Source organism: Anoplolepis gracilipes, chromosome 5 (assembly GCF_047496725.1).
Source record: "Anoplolepis gracilipes chromosome 5, ASM4749672v1, whole genome shotgun sequence".
NCBI lineage: Eukaryota > Metazoa > Arthropoda > Insecta > Hymenoptera > Formicidae > Anoplolepis > Anoplolepis gracilipes.
Genome location: NC_132974.1, coordinates 3,980,164 through 3,997,043, shown reverse-complemented (window position 1 = coordinate 3,997,043; position 16,880 = coordinate 3,980,164). Strand labels below are relative to the sequence as shown.

The window sequence follows — 16,880 nt, the reverse complement described above, 5'->3', positions numbered from 1 at the left end:
GAATTACATACCTAAGAAACGTCCTCGCGCCTCCGTCGCGATAAAGCGTGACGAGAACACCAGATACGAATGACCGCGCTAATGTATGTTTGCACTCGCATCACGAGCGGGGGTGAATGAAGCCGTAAACGAAAACGTAGCATTTTTCTACATAATAATGTTGGCTAATAAACAATAATTGATATGTAAATGATAATAAATAATATAATATTATATATGAATCTTGAATATTAAAAAAATGCTATATGATATATGTGTTGTTTTGTTCTAAAAGAATGTTCTTTCTGCTATTTTTAAAATTTTATATAAATATAAAATATAAAAATTTTTAATCATTTTTTTCGAAACTGTTAACATTTATTGTTAGTTTATTGTATATTTAAAAAAATGCAAGAGACCGTTATTTAACCGCATTTTTCACACAATGTTAATTTCCTATAAGCAGTACTTGAAATCAAGACTTGTTCAGGTCATTGGCAACATGACTGTCATCGCGCCGTCGTGTTTAACATACGATATGAGTACCAATATTAAGTCGCTGTAGGTGTACGTTTGATTTTAATCTGCACTCTAATCACGACCGTGATGAACAAAGCGCGTAATTATCTAAAATCGAACTTTTTCGTCGGCTATTGACAACGGGCTTATCGGCGTATCAAACATCGATACGGAATATCATTATGAACATTGAGCTACAGTTTAATTAAAAGCAATTTGTTCGTAAAGTGTTGCAATCAGAATAAAAAAAATAGATAATTATTGCAGACAGTAATCGTAGAGATCCATAACCGGTTTACGTGAAACATTATCACATGTGTATATGTAATGAATAAATTATAATAGATTATATCGTGAAAAGTATTTAACATAATCAAAAAATACCTTTAACGTTTAACGTACATTTTTCATTATTAGGAAAATATATGCTCGAATAGAGGAGAAAAAAATATCTGCTATAGAATTATAAAGCTCTTGTAATTCAATTTACTTGCAATTACTAAAAATTCAATATATGTGTTAAAGTACTAATTGTTAAAATACTTGTGTCAAAAGATAATTTATAAATTTTTAATTTATTATTTAACAAGTATATAATTTTTAAATTAATTTTAGTACTGTTAGTATAATTTATAATATTAAAATAAAATCAACTTAAAAATTTTTTTTTAATATCGAAAGAGAGTGTGACATACCAGCATGTTATCTCAAAAAATAATTTAAAAAAATAGAGGAATAAAAATACTTTTATTTTCGCCAAATAATATTTCCTTTTCGTGAGAGCCGTCCACGCCTTTCGCTCGCTGAGAATTCTTGAATCAGAAACACTCGTGGTAGAACGTAGAACCGGAAGCAGAATGCGGATCTGTTACGCGCCCGATCGATGGGAGTCCGCGATTAGAGAAGTGCTGTGGATTTTTCCGGGCGTAATCGCGCCTTCATCAAGCACACTCTGCTGTATTACATTAATGATATTGATTCGGAGAAACACAATCAGAGCCCCGTCCGATCTCCTCTCTCGCCGCTACGGACCTACCCCCCCCCCCGACCATTGTGGTCGCGTGTACGCCGTATGTGTGTGCGTTATTTCGCGAACACGCCCACATACATACACACACCGCAGTCTTTCCTCTACGTGTACCTTCATTAGACAGCAGAAACGAACGATTCCTTATTAATATCGGGTGAAGGTTGTTTTTCGCCAAACTCCCTCTCGCTCTCGTAACCCCTCATTTACACACTAATGTCCCTTCTTATTTTCCACGATGCTCTCGTAGATCGATCGTTTGATACTTAGTTCGCTCGCCGAGCTTGGGTCAGCGATTTTGCAGAACAATAAAATAAAAAACAGCTTATTGTAACGTTTCAGATCCACATCCTTAATCTTTCTTAGTTCTATGCTTCTTAACATATGATAATTTATTTCGTGCACATGCGTTTAATGGCTTTGATAAAGATGCATGGATCTTTTTTAAATAATATTTTAAAATAACGTGCTAGAACAAAATTTGTGATGGTTTTATAATTACATGAACATAACCGGATATGGATCGTAGGATCGGTAATTGAGGGTATTAATATAATTGCATATAATACGATATTTTTCGCGAGTAATTCGAGAAAGTAGTGTGACGTTATAAAAAATTAATACTATCATTCGGCCGCCACGATTAATTAACCGGTACGTGCATCAGATATATTCGTATATCAGATTATTGTAATTAATGTTTCTCCCATTGTGGGTAGGGCGAGGGTATATATTCTTCGCAGCGTACATTTAAGATGTCTTTCTACGCATATCTTTGTAAAAAAAAAATATTACTTCTACATTTGAAAAATTATTTTTTCTTGCTTAACAGCGTTTTATTATTAATGCTTATATCTATATTTTTCTTAATTGCCACTCGAGATTTAATTAATAGATAACATTAATGTAAAGTCATGCTTATCTTTATTTCGTGTGACGGCAATTATTATATTATATACGTACGATCGTTTTATAAAATAATGACGACATCCTACGTAAATATTCGCGATTTATCATAGTAAGAGTCGGATTCGTGTCGCAGAAAACGTCTCAATGCAATCTGTAAATGAATTTCTCAAAATAAATAATAAAGTATCTGGAAACATCGTAAATCTCGTGGCCCGGTCCGCGTCATAAAACGCGCGTCGGCGCTCCACCTCGTTGCACAAGTGGCGGAGAAAGTTCCCTAAATCAGAGAAAACGCCCGTATATCCTGAACCAAAAAATCGGATGCTCGCAGCACTGGGAGAGTCGATATTAAATCAAGGAAGAAGTTGCTGTGAAATTAAGCGTGACGTAATGTCCGCTTTTTATTGATTAACTCATGAATTGTAAAATAGAAAACATATATAAAGAATAAATGCATCGAGAAATTAACATTTTAAATAATAGCGAAGTAAATATTTCTCTCTTTCTTTCTCACATTAGAAAATAAAAAATGCTTAAACATAATATATTGAATTAAATGCAGATTAGTAAAAAATAAAAAATAAAAGATTTTAAAATTTGATTAGAGTATAAGATAAAAGTATGTAAGAATAAAAAGAAAGATTTTTGTACAATTAATAGTTATTAAAAAGATTTCTGACTTTAGTTTAGAAATTTAATTAATCGCTATTCATAAAAAAACTCTGAAAAAAAGTGTTTTTTGCCGACAATGTCCCGAAGGCTGTTCGCCTCATTTTTTTTCCGCGACGTTTTAAACACGCAGATATCACGACGGAGTCGAAGAACCGGAGATCGTAACGGGCGATTTTAAATGTGAGTGCTGTGTGTCGAGAAAGAGAAAAAGAGAGAGAAAGAGAGAGTCAGTGTGTCGAGGGCCCGGGTCCCGACAATTCGCGGAACGATTAATCATATTAATTGCACGTAGTCAGGCCCGGCCGCCGTTCGGGGCCTCGCGAAGTTAAGCTGCTTAATTATAAATTGTAATTAGCGTTCGCGCGGCCACGTAGACTCGATTAATTAACGGAGTGTCGCCCTTTCGTCTCTGTGACGCTGGGGGCTATTAATTATTAATTGCCCAGACGAGCAACATGCATCCGGCTGTCTTGAACGACACTTTGCCTGCCCGAATCTCTTTCTTTTAACACGTAGCACGCATAATCTTTTGTTCTCCATTTTTTGGTTATTTTTTAGATACAGTAGCAGACAATTTTTAACAATTCATAGTATCTATGTAAAATCAGAATACAAGATTTTAAAATGATGACGCCTCCTAAATATTCCTCTGTCAAAATATAAGAGTTAAAGAATTTTAAAATTCAAAGTATTTAAGATTCAAAATATTCAGACTTTTAATTCGTTAAAACTCAAATACATTTATAACTAATTAGCGCGAAGATAAAAGTGAATTTCTAGAGTAAAATTTTAATAAAATATTCATGATTTTTTTCTTACATAGAAACATTATATTGCCTTTCAATCTAAAGAGAGATAAAATTTAAAAAAATTCACAGAATTAAAAATCTGTTCTTGATCTCAAGTTTGTGATCTCAAATTTAAGATCCAACGAGTCTCACGAAACAAAATGTAAAGCTGAGGAATCTCGAATCTCCGATTTCAGGACTGTGTGAGAGAGGTTTAATCTAAGTTGATAAACTTTCTCGCGAGCACTCCGTAATTTGCCGTGTACACGTATTCTCTCCCCGATACCGTATCCCCTTTGCACGTGATCTACGATGGTCGTAACCATAATAATAGGAGATCGGATCAAAAACGACCAATTAATGACGTACACTTGCCAGTTGAATCTGATGTTCAATTACTTTTGCGTTGCTACGATCTAGAACCTTGGCGTTGAAACAATAAGGATAAGAACGTGTTCTTAGCCTGGTAATGTTTGACTCCTCCGTTCTTGAAGGTTAATGTGATCGACTGATGACTTGCTCGAGACATGGTGTAGATTAAAAATCTATATAACTGCAGGCCGACCTATACCGAAACGATTTGGAAAGTGATACTGTAACTGGTATCGCTAAAGAATAATTTATTTCAGCTGGTGCCGTTTTACTCACATTTAATAGGCGTATTTATGCGCGTGTTTCGGAAAAATGCTCGCTAAGGCATGCGTATTAAAGCTATCATTATAATAAATTTTAAAAAATTTATATTTAAACACATTGAAGATAGTACTATTAAAAAAAAGATAATGCAAAGAAAGAATTATTTCGATTGTCATTAAACTAAATTAAACTAGAATAATGCATTATACCTATGTTGTAAATATTTTATAAAATCAAAAAGATTTTCTTACAAAAAGATGTCTTTTCATAAAATGTTAAATCTTTTTTTAAATTGACATTTTATAAAAAGAGTGTTTTTTAATTAAAGGTTTTTATTAAAGCATTAAATTTACAAAAAAAATTGTGTACAACATATAATTATATGTATAAATTGTATAAAAACAAAGTTAAAAGAGTATCATACATATTTTTAATGCATGTTTATCAATATCAATATTTTGATATTATTAAAACAAAAAAAAAGAACAGACAGGTTATTTAGGAAGTTATTACAGGAAGAAGTTATTTACATCGCAATTGTGATCCGCGTCGAATTAAGACTTATCAATTAGAAAGTGTGACCTGGTGTGATATTTCGCGATTCATATTCTTCACATCTGTAGCGCACACATGTAGAAGAAAAAGTCCGATCTATATTTTATTGTTGAAACATCGACTTCGTAGGGACAAAGTACCGCGCGCTTCGTGCGCGGGCCTAATAATTACTCGGCCGCGCATAATTGTTGCAAATTAAGGAATTCGAGCCGCGAACGTACAAAGCTAGCTCGAGCAGGCCCGACTGGCCGATTAATTGGCCGACTTGATTGCCACTTGCTGTCGCTAAGCGCTAGATTGTAAACACTCAGGCCTGTTAACTGTCCAACCACGAGTGTCATGCGACTTGTTGTACTCTTTGAGCTGATAATTAAGCTTATATTTGGATTCGTGTGGGTGTCGTGTATCGAGCGATTCGCGAAAATTAGAGACATTTTGGCATCTAATGATTGAAACATAGACGAATAAATATAATCCTTTTGTGTGAATATGAATCCAAAACAAAATACTTACGGTTTACAAAGATAAGATTCTATACAGAAAAGTAAATCAATTATGTGCAAGATATCAAATATATTTGCTATAAATATAATTGTTATTTTTACAAATTTTTCGATTTTTTATTAAAGAATATAACACTTGGCGTGACCTGTTTTTTGTTTAAAATTTTTTAAAATAATTTTACCATTATGAACAGCAATTATATTTGAAATTATAATTTACAAATATAATTGCTGTTCATAATGGTAAAATTATTTTTAAAAAAGCAAAATTATTTTAAAGTCAGTTTAATCCACAAAGATAAAAAGATTTTTGCAAGATATAATTTATGACGTATATATTTTTAAAACCTTATTACATTAACATTATTATATTAACATAGTATTTCGTTTAACAAAATTCTCGTTTAATATAAAAAAAACCTGGTGTATAAAAAGAGATCTATACGTGTGTATATGCATGTTCATATAATTATTATTTTTATAAGGTTATATATATTTCAATAAAACATTTTAATAAAACATATATTTGAAATTATTATATTAACATAGTATTTCGTTTAACAAAATTCTCGTTTAATATAAAAAAACCTGGTGTATAAAAAGAGATCTATACGTGTGTATATGCATGTTCATATAATTATTATTTTTATAAGGTTATATATTTCAATAAAACATTTTAATAAAACATATATAACCTACATAAAACATGAATGCTATTTTTAATTAGAAATACTCTTATTTTGTCCTTTCATTGATTATTCGAAAAAAATTGTCGCATAACATTCTGTCACACATCGAATATTTGAATAACGTATTTTAATTAGCATATACAATGTAATAACAAAATAACAGAAATGTAAATTTTTTGTCATTCGGCGGAATAATATTCGTCTGGGAATGCTGAGTATATATGTCCGTACGTTTGAGCGACATGAAATAATCACCTGCATATTCAAACTTTTTGGGCAGACGCTATTACGATGCTATTATTTGTGGCCACATTTCCTAGTTAACAGAGTTACATTTTTCATCCTTAACGGTAGATTGATAGTTTCATTATTATTATTTTGCCACTCATTTTGCGTCTAATAACTGTCTATTTGCGTAATGCATTCGAATTATTATTTTAAGTATTAATAGCATTCAATTTTCTTCTATCCCTTATAAAATCAATCATCGTTCGCGATGACCTTAAGTATCCTTGCTATCACATTTGATTATATACACAATTTGATTATTTAGTGATTAGCAATCAAATTTACGGTAAAAAAATCACACAATATATTTTCTAATCGTTTAGTTATATTCTTCATTACATTTCTTATTTTCGTCTATTCGTTGCACCTATTTGTGTGTTGTCATAATTTTATGGTTGATAACAATATAATGTAATGGCAAAATGATAATAAATGTATTTTTACTTTCAAAAAAATGATATATTTTTTATAATATTAGATTATTATAATTAAGTAACATTTATAAATTAAAATATAGATAAATATATTTATAAAAAGCACATGTCTTAAGACTTAGGACTCTGTACTAACGTTTTCTCTTGTCAATAATTTTAGAATGCATATGTATGGTTAGTTTCGATGGAGGTTTACAAACCGCGTTATTTAGAATTAATTTCAGTTTTTCTCTTTTAAAGTCTCTGAAAACTGGACTGAGTGAGACTAAATTATTAAAGAGGAGACTATTATTCGTGAAATGCATATCCACCAATGCTTGGATTGCATCGCTGAATCGATTTCTAGAGTGTTAGAAAGATATCGATGTTTGAAATTTTCATAATAAAAATAAATATACTTCAAATTTGATTAAATTTACTAATTTTGCTAATTATTGTAAATATTTATTTCAATTTTTATTTATATTTGTTTAAAAAAGTGAATATTACAATTTCCTAAAAATATGCTAGTACTTGTAACAAACCTATTATTATTTAATATAAATCTTAATAATTTTTCTTTAAAATATTTTTTTGAGCAATATTAGTTTATGCTTTAAATATCTACTACTATATTTTGGAATTTTTGTCTTTATTTTTTTACAAGTAATACATTCAAAACTTACATAAAATATAAGATGCATAAAAATTTCTATAAAAATTATCTATAGTAATCGAATATAATTACATTCAATATATAGAATAGCATGACGCACTTCTTCTCCAAATGACATCACGTTCATACAATCAATACAACACGGGGATCAGGATCGTGTAATTACGTCCGTGTGACCTCCGTACAGTAATTAAACATACCGCAATTGATTTCTCGGTATATTGAATGAATCGATTATTTCTTTTCTGTCTCTGTCGACGATTGTGGATATTAATCTTGAATGTTGATTTCTGAAAAACGATCACGTCGAACGATAAATTAAAGACTGTCGAACATTTTGACGACTATCTGGATTATCTGGAGCAAGGCCGAACCTGCGAGATGGGATAGGGATTCCAGAAAAAAATATTAGTCAGAACATTGCGGCGACGCAAAATATTTCTCTCTCTCTCTCTCTCTCTCTCTCTCTTTCTGTTTCATATGCGCGCATCATCCAAAGGTGGAGTAATGAAGCCGGGCATGGTTCGGCGCGGTGTTAATTGACAAGGAGATGATTACGACATGTTACGCGAATAAGACGCTTCGTCAGTCGTAACCGTGCGTCATTAGGCTGCATCATCCGAAGGACGCAGCGATCATGGAGAAGCGCAACTGTCCCATAAATCTGATTTGAAATCGTAAAAAATTGCACAAAACTGGAACAGAAGTAAAGCGAGTGAACAACATTGTGTATTCAAGGTTGCATCTACCTTCGTGGCACAATTTTACTTGGACAATGCTGTACAAATCCGCACATCTGCGACTAAAATTCAAGATTATTAATATTACAGAAATTGAAAAAAATCCATTATCAATCACGATTTTAAATGATTAAAATCGTGAATAGACAAATGGTCCATCTTTGAAAGCCTTAAGCCTCTCAATCGTTTTATTCACGCGCGAGTTTTATTTTCGCCGAGAAGAGAATTGCGAGGTAAAAATAGAAGATTGGTAGTCGCCGCAGAGCGTCGATCCATCGACCGCGATTAATTTCGATGAAAGAAAAGAAAAAAGAAGCAAGACGAATCGTACGGACTGGAACATGAGAGCCGGTGTTGAGAATGTGGCTATAATATTTAAAAATAGAGAGGATGAGAGTTATATGTGCGTGTGTACGTGCGTGTGTGTGTGTGTGTGTGTGTGTGTGCATGAGACGAGTGCGCAAGAGAGACATAATAATTTCCGAAATTAAAGCGAACATTACGATACTGCGTGGAAAGTACTGTTCGCTGGCAAATTCGAAACATTTCGCAACAGGTGTGGCGGAAATTCGGCGCGTCCGCGGCTGAAACTTAAGCCGCGCGAGATATGTAACGCGCCGAGACACTTGTTGCCAACAAGTTGGAAATTTACTGTGTTTCGGCAAAAATGATCCATGGTGATTTAGAATTGGTCTTATTAATCCTAAACACACGTAGAATCGCTCAAGAAGATCTTCCCTAATATATATTAAAAATATTTTTAAGAAACATATGTAAAAGATATTATTTCCAGAAAACTTAAAAAAACATTGCAAAAGATTAATTTACTATACTTGACAGATTGAGTTATTATATAACATGGATAGAAATTTTTACATCTAACGTCGTGACCAGCATATGTGTGTAATATTAATCATACGTACAAAACCAATGACAAAAATAAAGTTTTTCTTGAAAATTACTTAGCAAAAAGATCAATAATATATAGATGAAAGACGTAATGAGAACGTGAGAACTGTTTATCAATCGCGTCAGCCAAACAACTTTGAGCTAAGAGCACAAGAGTATAATTAATTCTTACGCGTTATGAAATAATCCACAAGAATGTAATTAGTGCTTTGCGTGTTACAAAGATCATTTGCTCCGAGAGCATAAAATGATGTGTCGTGTTGCACGCATTGATTTCCATTGATTTTCACAATGTATACAACGGATAAACCCTCATGAAATGGATTTACATATCTGACAGGTCTTACTTTATTAACTAAGCGCACTAGTTTTTGCTGTAATAAGCGACCGCGCGCTGAGATAATTAACGGCTGTGATGCTAGATATTACTCTCAAAAAACGCGTATTTCAAACTGCAAATACACGCAACTGGTATTCGCACAGATTAAGAAGCGTACTTACGGTACATGATTTTTAGATATCGTATAATATGTACCTGTGTTAAAAATCATCGTGATTAAAATCAGTAAAATAGATGGAAATATTTTTAATCAACATATGTATATTTTTACTAAAATATTTGTCATTAAAATGTCATTATCCTTACATATTGTTTTATATTATAGACTTTATATTCTGTAATAAATTGAAATGCGGTATTAAATAAAACTATTCTGATGTTATAATCGTAATATTCATAGAAAAAAGACAGAAACGAACGAAGTGGGAAACGAGAATTTTTTAAAATCAGAATCGGTATTGTGTGAAATTGCCCTTTCGTGACGTTACCGGTGATTCGATGGCGCTAATTGGGCAACGATTTCTACGAATTGGTTACATTGTAACGATCACGAGATGCGGTGCGGTTCCGCGTGCGTCGAAAAGAGCTCGCGCGCTTCTTTCCCACAGGAACCGTTCGCGTATAAAAGGCCAAACGATGAAATAATTGCTGGGAATCGTTAATTCTCTCTGTAACACACTTAGCAATAAAATCATTTACACCCGGCCGGCCGTCCGTCGCGGCCCGTCCGTTTATTATGATCCATAGAAATCGTTTTCTCTCTCCCCGGCGTGACTTTCGGCCGACCGAGTTCATCGGTTTTTGTCGGATCACCTGACTGACATTACGTTACTTTAAACAAGGATCCTTCTCGTGACTCTTGATCACTTGATTTTACGCCTCTCGCGTCAAAATGTTCAGAGAGTTGTTAAAATAATATCTCTTGACGAAAAACTAAGATTAATACCTACTTCGGATTTATAAAAGTATAATATATAGGTATATCTGTTTATGTATATATACGTATATATATTCAAAATATGCAAAAATATTTTATCAAACTTTAGTTATACATAAAATATTTAAAATATGTAAATATATTTAAATGTTTAAAAATATCAAAAACTTTTATGTCTTTCTTATCATCTAAAAAGAATGTATTTTTGTGTATGTGTGTGTGTGTGTGGGTGTGTGTGTGTGTATGTGTGAGATCAAAATCAATTTAATTTTCAAAAAATACTTTTTAATTAATAAAACTCATAAATTAAAAAAACTCATTTGACAAAACTCATTAATGCAAATGTATTTAATTACTTATACATAAGATAACATGTTTCTAAAAGATATTATAAAACTTCTAATTATTAAGTGTTTGTTATCAAAAGATAATTATGATAAGAAATTAGAATTAAGATTAAAAATAAAAATATAAAAAAGTTCTTGCCATATTTATCAGTATATTATTTTCATATACTATAATACGTTTGGCGCATGAATGTGATCGAATAAATTTCAACCTTAAAAATCGCCGTGAACTAATTATTAATATGCTTTAAGTTCGCAGAAGTCATTAACCATTGTGGGCGATCGCTCACGTTTCGCTTCGTGAAAAAGTTCAGTACCGTTATTCATGGCGACGCGATCAAAACGAGTCGCATTGGCAGTGTATCAATTAATTTTTCAGTAATAAATTTGCATCGTTTTTAGACACCATCGCCAGCGAAGCGCCAATTCTGATTGTGAGTCGAATTATTTTTAAATATCAGTAGTGCTATGAAACATAAGAAAATATATTTATCTGACGCTTTTAATATAAAACGAAAATTCTCTATAATTTATCATTTAATTTATTTAATTGTTTTTTTAACTTTTTTTGTTTCTTTAAAGTTGTATTCAAAATTTTATATAAATACAAATTGTGTAATATTAAAATATTACTTGTTAAGATATACATATATCTGCAATGTATATTTATAGAAAATAATTTATATTCTATATATATGTATATATATTTAAAATATAAATTATTCTCTATAAATATACATTACAGAGATTGATATTAAGATTAAAATATATAAGATGTGAATAAAGAAAAACTAAATCTTTTTATTGTTACACTATTTCATAAGTTTATCGCTGTCAAAATCGATGTAACTTGTTATGTTCAGCTTTAAAATTATATATGATTGCATATAACGATCGTATCCTATTTTAAGAAATGGACAACAATTATGCTATCGTATAAATAAATATGTGTTAGTGTATTATTAACACCTATTAAATAATAATAACAAGTGTCACATAATGTTTGATAAAAAAAAGCAGTTGACTCTGCGGGATTTTAACTGGCGAAATGACGATATGTACTTAGAAATTCAGGTTTATTAGTGCATGCCGCGATAATTTATTGTTCTTCCCTTCGTTCGGAATTACGCAACGGCCGGACAAGCAACCGAGCCTCGTGAAAACGTCTCTGCCGGACGTGCGTACTTTAATTAAACGTCGCTTCCGGTCTGTCATTAACTCGCTCGCTTACCGACCAACAACGATTAGAGCGCGACGTTCGCGCGAGAACACGCAATGTTGCCAGAGACAGATTCAGTTTTAAAAAATCAAAAAAATAAGAAAAATTGTGGAAAATTGTCATTTAAGGGAAACGAATTTTCTACGAAGTCAAATGTTTGGGAGAACATTTGCTTTTTTCTACACTTGGAATAAGTTTTCTTCACTTCGTAAAATAAAGCTTTAATAGAGACTCTATTTTATATATATTAGTTTATTTTATATATAAGTTTTAACAAGTCTTTATTTTATATTGAAATAAATGTCTAAGAATAAAGAGAATGAGTTAGAACGTAATTTTTCGATGACTTTGTCATTGTATAATGCAGTTTTACATGCTGTTTACGTCTTACGTTATACGTGAATTATACTAGTTGGTCTTTATGGTAGTTAGTGCACTGTGGACGTTTCTGGCAGCTACCGACAATAAGTGACACTACTGTCAACACTGTCAGTATGGAACACACGTTCAGTATGGAACACATTCATACAGAGAAATAATCATAAGCGTAAAATCAGTAGAAAAAAGGGGACTTATCTATGCATTTCTTAAGCAAAATCATTGTTTACGCAATAATGTGCACCCGAAAAGTTGCCTTACCTTTTGAACACAAAAAGAGCCCTTCAAATAAAACATGCGTGAATACTTTTCTATTTTATTTTAATGGCTCAAATATATTAACTTTTTCATTTTGTGTTTGAGTGTTTTTTTCTTGTGTATTTTTGAATATTGAATGTAAGGCGTTGAATCTTTTTTTCAGTCTATTCGTGTCAATCGTATAATTACCGAGTTCATGAGCGATGCACCTACTACTTTACGAATCATTAATAACCATCAATGCAAGTGCCAATTTCAGCGATGTTTTCCGTCCGTACTGTGTTTTAAATTGTTTACTTCTTCGTTTCGAAAATGATGGAACGGCGCTTTGCGCGATATTGTCCTAATTATAACATTGCGATCAATGGAAAGCATCGAGCAATTTTTCCGAGCAAAATACATTTTTCGTTAACCTTCTTAGATTCCTTGGATTATCTCATTAAATTGGAATGACCTCCATTTGTGAGATATTTTGGACTGCCTCTTTCCTTCGTTTGTGGTAGTTTTACATCTTACTTTTACTCATTCGATTAAAATATAACAATGACTAGGATTAAATACATTAAAATTAAATTCAATTTAATTTAGGATGTCATTCAATTAAATTACTTTAATAGATTCATATAACTTCCTCTTTCCTTACACTTTTTGAAACAGAGACATCAATTTCAGAGAAAATCATACATGTATATTATTGTCCATATTCAAAGTGTTATTCTATATATTTGACTTGGGTGTCAAGCAATTATTAGAAATATTAAAAAAGCAATCTGCTAAAATAAAAAGATTTATAAATATTTCATATTTGTCCTGTTATTGCTCATCTCTCAGAAAGAGAGTTGTGCGAAAATATCGAAACTCGAAAAGAGGAAAAGGCGACATACCAAAGACACGAATCCAGTTTGATCCAAGTTGTGACAGTCTTTAAATGGTACACTTTTCTCGCGTCCGCAGGCGACTCTGAAGTTTCTCGTCACTTCCTCGGAGCACGCGCGCACCGTATCTTTTTACCTATTTTTCCTGCCTTTCTCCGATTTTCGTCGATTCTGAGTTCACTGAGTTTATTGCGGTGCTTGACGAATCATCGTCCCGATTAATCTTTGACAATGTACATTTGCAACTCGACTCCTGCTTTCTGTAAAAAGTCTTTATAATATTCGCGCAATTCCTGCGATCTCAGTTACTACGCGAACCAGAACTTATATGTGTCTCACGCGTGTCAATAGCTCGCAATGGTTGCAAAATTCTTATGAAATGTCCGTTCCGGATGTGCTCGGTAATAATCACCGAGCAAATCCCGTAATCGTTTCCACGCTCACGTCACGCCGATAATCCAAGTTAATGATATAATCGCTCGTCGTATTCGACGCGTTTCACCGCGCGCGCTCTTCGTCGCCCGGAGACTCGGCGTAAAACGCAACAAGATTATTATCTTGACGATGAAGAGTATCGGCGATCGCGAAAAGGAAATCAGAATGGACTCAAGTTGTCGTTCGTTTACGAAGACAATTTTCGCACGTATTTTCGAGATCGCACTGACTCAAATCTCGTTCCTCGATTTTCGATTATCACTCTCATTGAATTGAATTTTTATTTTCCTACCGGAAATTCCTAGCCCGAGTTCATTTCCGGATAAATAAAAAAAACACGCGACTCTTTGTGTACTCGGCGAAGGAATGGCGCACGTGACGTTGTCCTAGGTCGCGATCGATCGATCACTCACGTGGCGAGTGCGACGACAACGTCAAAACGTGTCAGTCTCCTCGAACCGTGTCAGAAATTAAATAAATCGATGGCGAAGTCATAGCATCAACTCGCGTTGCACTTGCATGTTCCCTTTTAGCTTGAAACGTCAAATTCAGTCAAAAATCGCCCACTGACCATATGTCAACTACTTTATACTTTGTATGTCAACTACTTTATATATATGAGTAATATATAAATATGTTAAAACTCTCTAGTACGAATAATACATAAATATTTTAAAACTCTAGTACAGCACAAGCTGGACGAAACACGAAACCAATGTCTTATCTCTTGTGCACGAATACTCGAGACGACTTCTAATGATTCTCGAGATTAGACGGCGTATTAAAATCCTTAAAGACACTACACACCACTTCTCCGTTATGAATACAATGACTCGGCAAAGTCACGTGAGTATAACGACAATTCGCAAGTTTTTCTCTTAATCACATAAATTTCATTAGTTCTATTTCAATGAAAATGACGCAATATCTTACTTAATATGATTTTTCTTTTTCAAAATGAACATTTTTTTTATCGGAAATAAAAGATCCACGTTATCCCGAAATAATGTCAAATTCTGTCTGAGCTGTAAAATATAAAGAGCAAAGCGTTTTTCTCTTCACTTTCTCTTAATACATTTTTCTTACAACGTTCTCATTGCGTTCTCCAAGTTTACGCACGCATTTGGTACCGCACACCAAAACACTTTCGGATCACAACCCGCTTCCGCAACCTGCAAAGTTTCTCTCCGAAGCAGCAGCTGCCGATCAAAATTTCCAATTCTTTTCCGGATGCAGAAAGTCACGAAAGTATCCCGAAGATGGGAAATTTGCGCGCGCGCGCGCGCGCTATTCTATCTCGCGATGCTGCACTCGACTCACGTGGCGGCCCGGTCTGAATCTCGTCGGCGGTGACCACTTCCTCGGGCCGTCGACCAATCGGCTGCACGCCAGGACGCCTCGAGCCACGATTGCGGATCCTCGTCTGTGTTCGATCGCGGTCGGTAGCTGTCCGTCTCTATCGCTCTCACGTGTTGGCCGCGCGTGTATACGTGCGTGTGCCGCGTGGTCGGCGGCGGCGGCGGCGGTGACGGCTGACGGTATTGCAATGTCCGTAACCACTTTGCGAACTGGTCCAGGGCAGCTCGCGGGGACAGATCGCGGCGACGCCTACGACCAGGACGACGTGGACGTCCAGGACTGGCCGTGGTCCTGGTACCGCTTCTTCCGATCACCGCACGCATGAAAGCACGCGCTGCCTCGCATCGAGCGTGCGCTTCGTCCAGCGTCCGACACGATACTACCTCTCTCCCCTTCTTATCTGTCTTTCTCGCTCTCCCTACGCCCCCTCCATCGCCACCTCATTCGCTCCGTCTCCCTCTGATCGCGATCCCCGCGCGAGTAGGGAGGACGTGGAGAGAGAACTGTTCCCTGGTAGCCGCTCATTAAACGCCGCGGTGACGTCAAGAGTAGCGATACTCGAAATTCGCGAGGGAGAAAGAGAGACAGCGTTTGTTCGCGCCTCTCGCTGCGTAATTGATCCCAGTGCGCGAGATCATGATTGATGAATAGATAACTAAGGCTTAGGTTTGAAAATTTAACGAACGTGCATAAAAAAAGCTATAGTAGAACAAAATTTCATATATAATAAAATAAGTTTGATAATTTCACCAAGCATTTATTTATTTGATTTAGCAGTTTCTAATAGTATTATTATATGATTTATGCGATAGTGCACAATTAGCAAGTTAGTATAAGTTATTTCTATTTAATTACATACTTGTCTCAATTCTATTCTTGATAGTTTACGTTTGTTATTTTCAACACGTCACGTCGGCTGTCTTCTTTAGGTAGAATTACATTGAATTAAAACATCTCGTGATATCTTCTCTTGGATTTAATGTTTCAGGTAGAATCTCGAAAAAGTAGTTTGCAATTGATAGACGAATCTCAGTGTTGTTTGAGCATTGCTTATGTGAACATTTACTTCTCACACCTCTTGTCATTACGCGTTTAAACACATTTTACGTGTTTTCTTTTGCACATGTCCGTGTATAATTGTTAGCGTACAGTCCTCGTTAAAAGATTATTTCAGGGTATCATGTCGTATATCATATGCACTTATACAATTAACATTTCGTGACGTCAAGAATCTCGATTCGTATGACATAATTCAAAGAGGCAAACAATCTAATTGACATAGTTGCAGAATAGCACTTTGTAACAGATGCTATTGATCATCTGAGAATAATAATAAAGTGAAACAAAAAGGTCATTATAATTGCTTATGTATCCTAAACTATATGTGAACAATTGTAGGAACATAAAATTGTAATTTGTACAATTTATA

The 16,880-nt window shown here is 34.0% G+C and overlaps 1 protein-coding gene and 1 long non-coding RNA gene across 14 annotated transcripts in view; one reads left to right on the top strand and one right to left on the bottom strand.

Moving 5' to 3' along the window:
- Positions 1-16,880, top strand: part of LOC140665792 (uncharacterized) — a 135,575-nt gene that overhangs the window by 17,110 nt on the left and 101,585 nt on the right. The window lies entirely within an intron of this gene.
- Positions 1-16,880, bottom strand: part of Zfh2 (Zn finger homeodomain 2) — a 374,611-nt gene that overhangs the window by 256,807 nt on the left and 100,924 nt on the right. The window contains exon 1 of one of the 12 annotated variants that reach the window (XM_072892283.1): positions 13,667-15,839. The exons of the other annotated variants lie outside the window; for them this stretch is intronic. The gene's annotated coding sequence lies outside the window, so the exon portion shown is untranslated. Of the gene's footprint in view, positions 1-13,666; positions 15,840-16,880 lie in introns of those variants that run through there. 12 annotated transcript variants of the gene reach the window in all.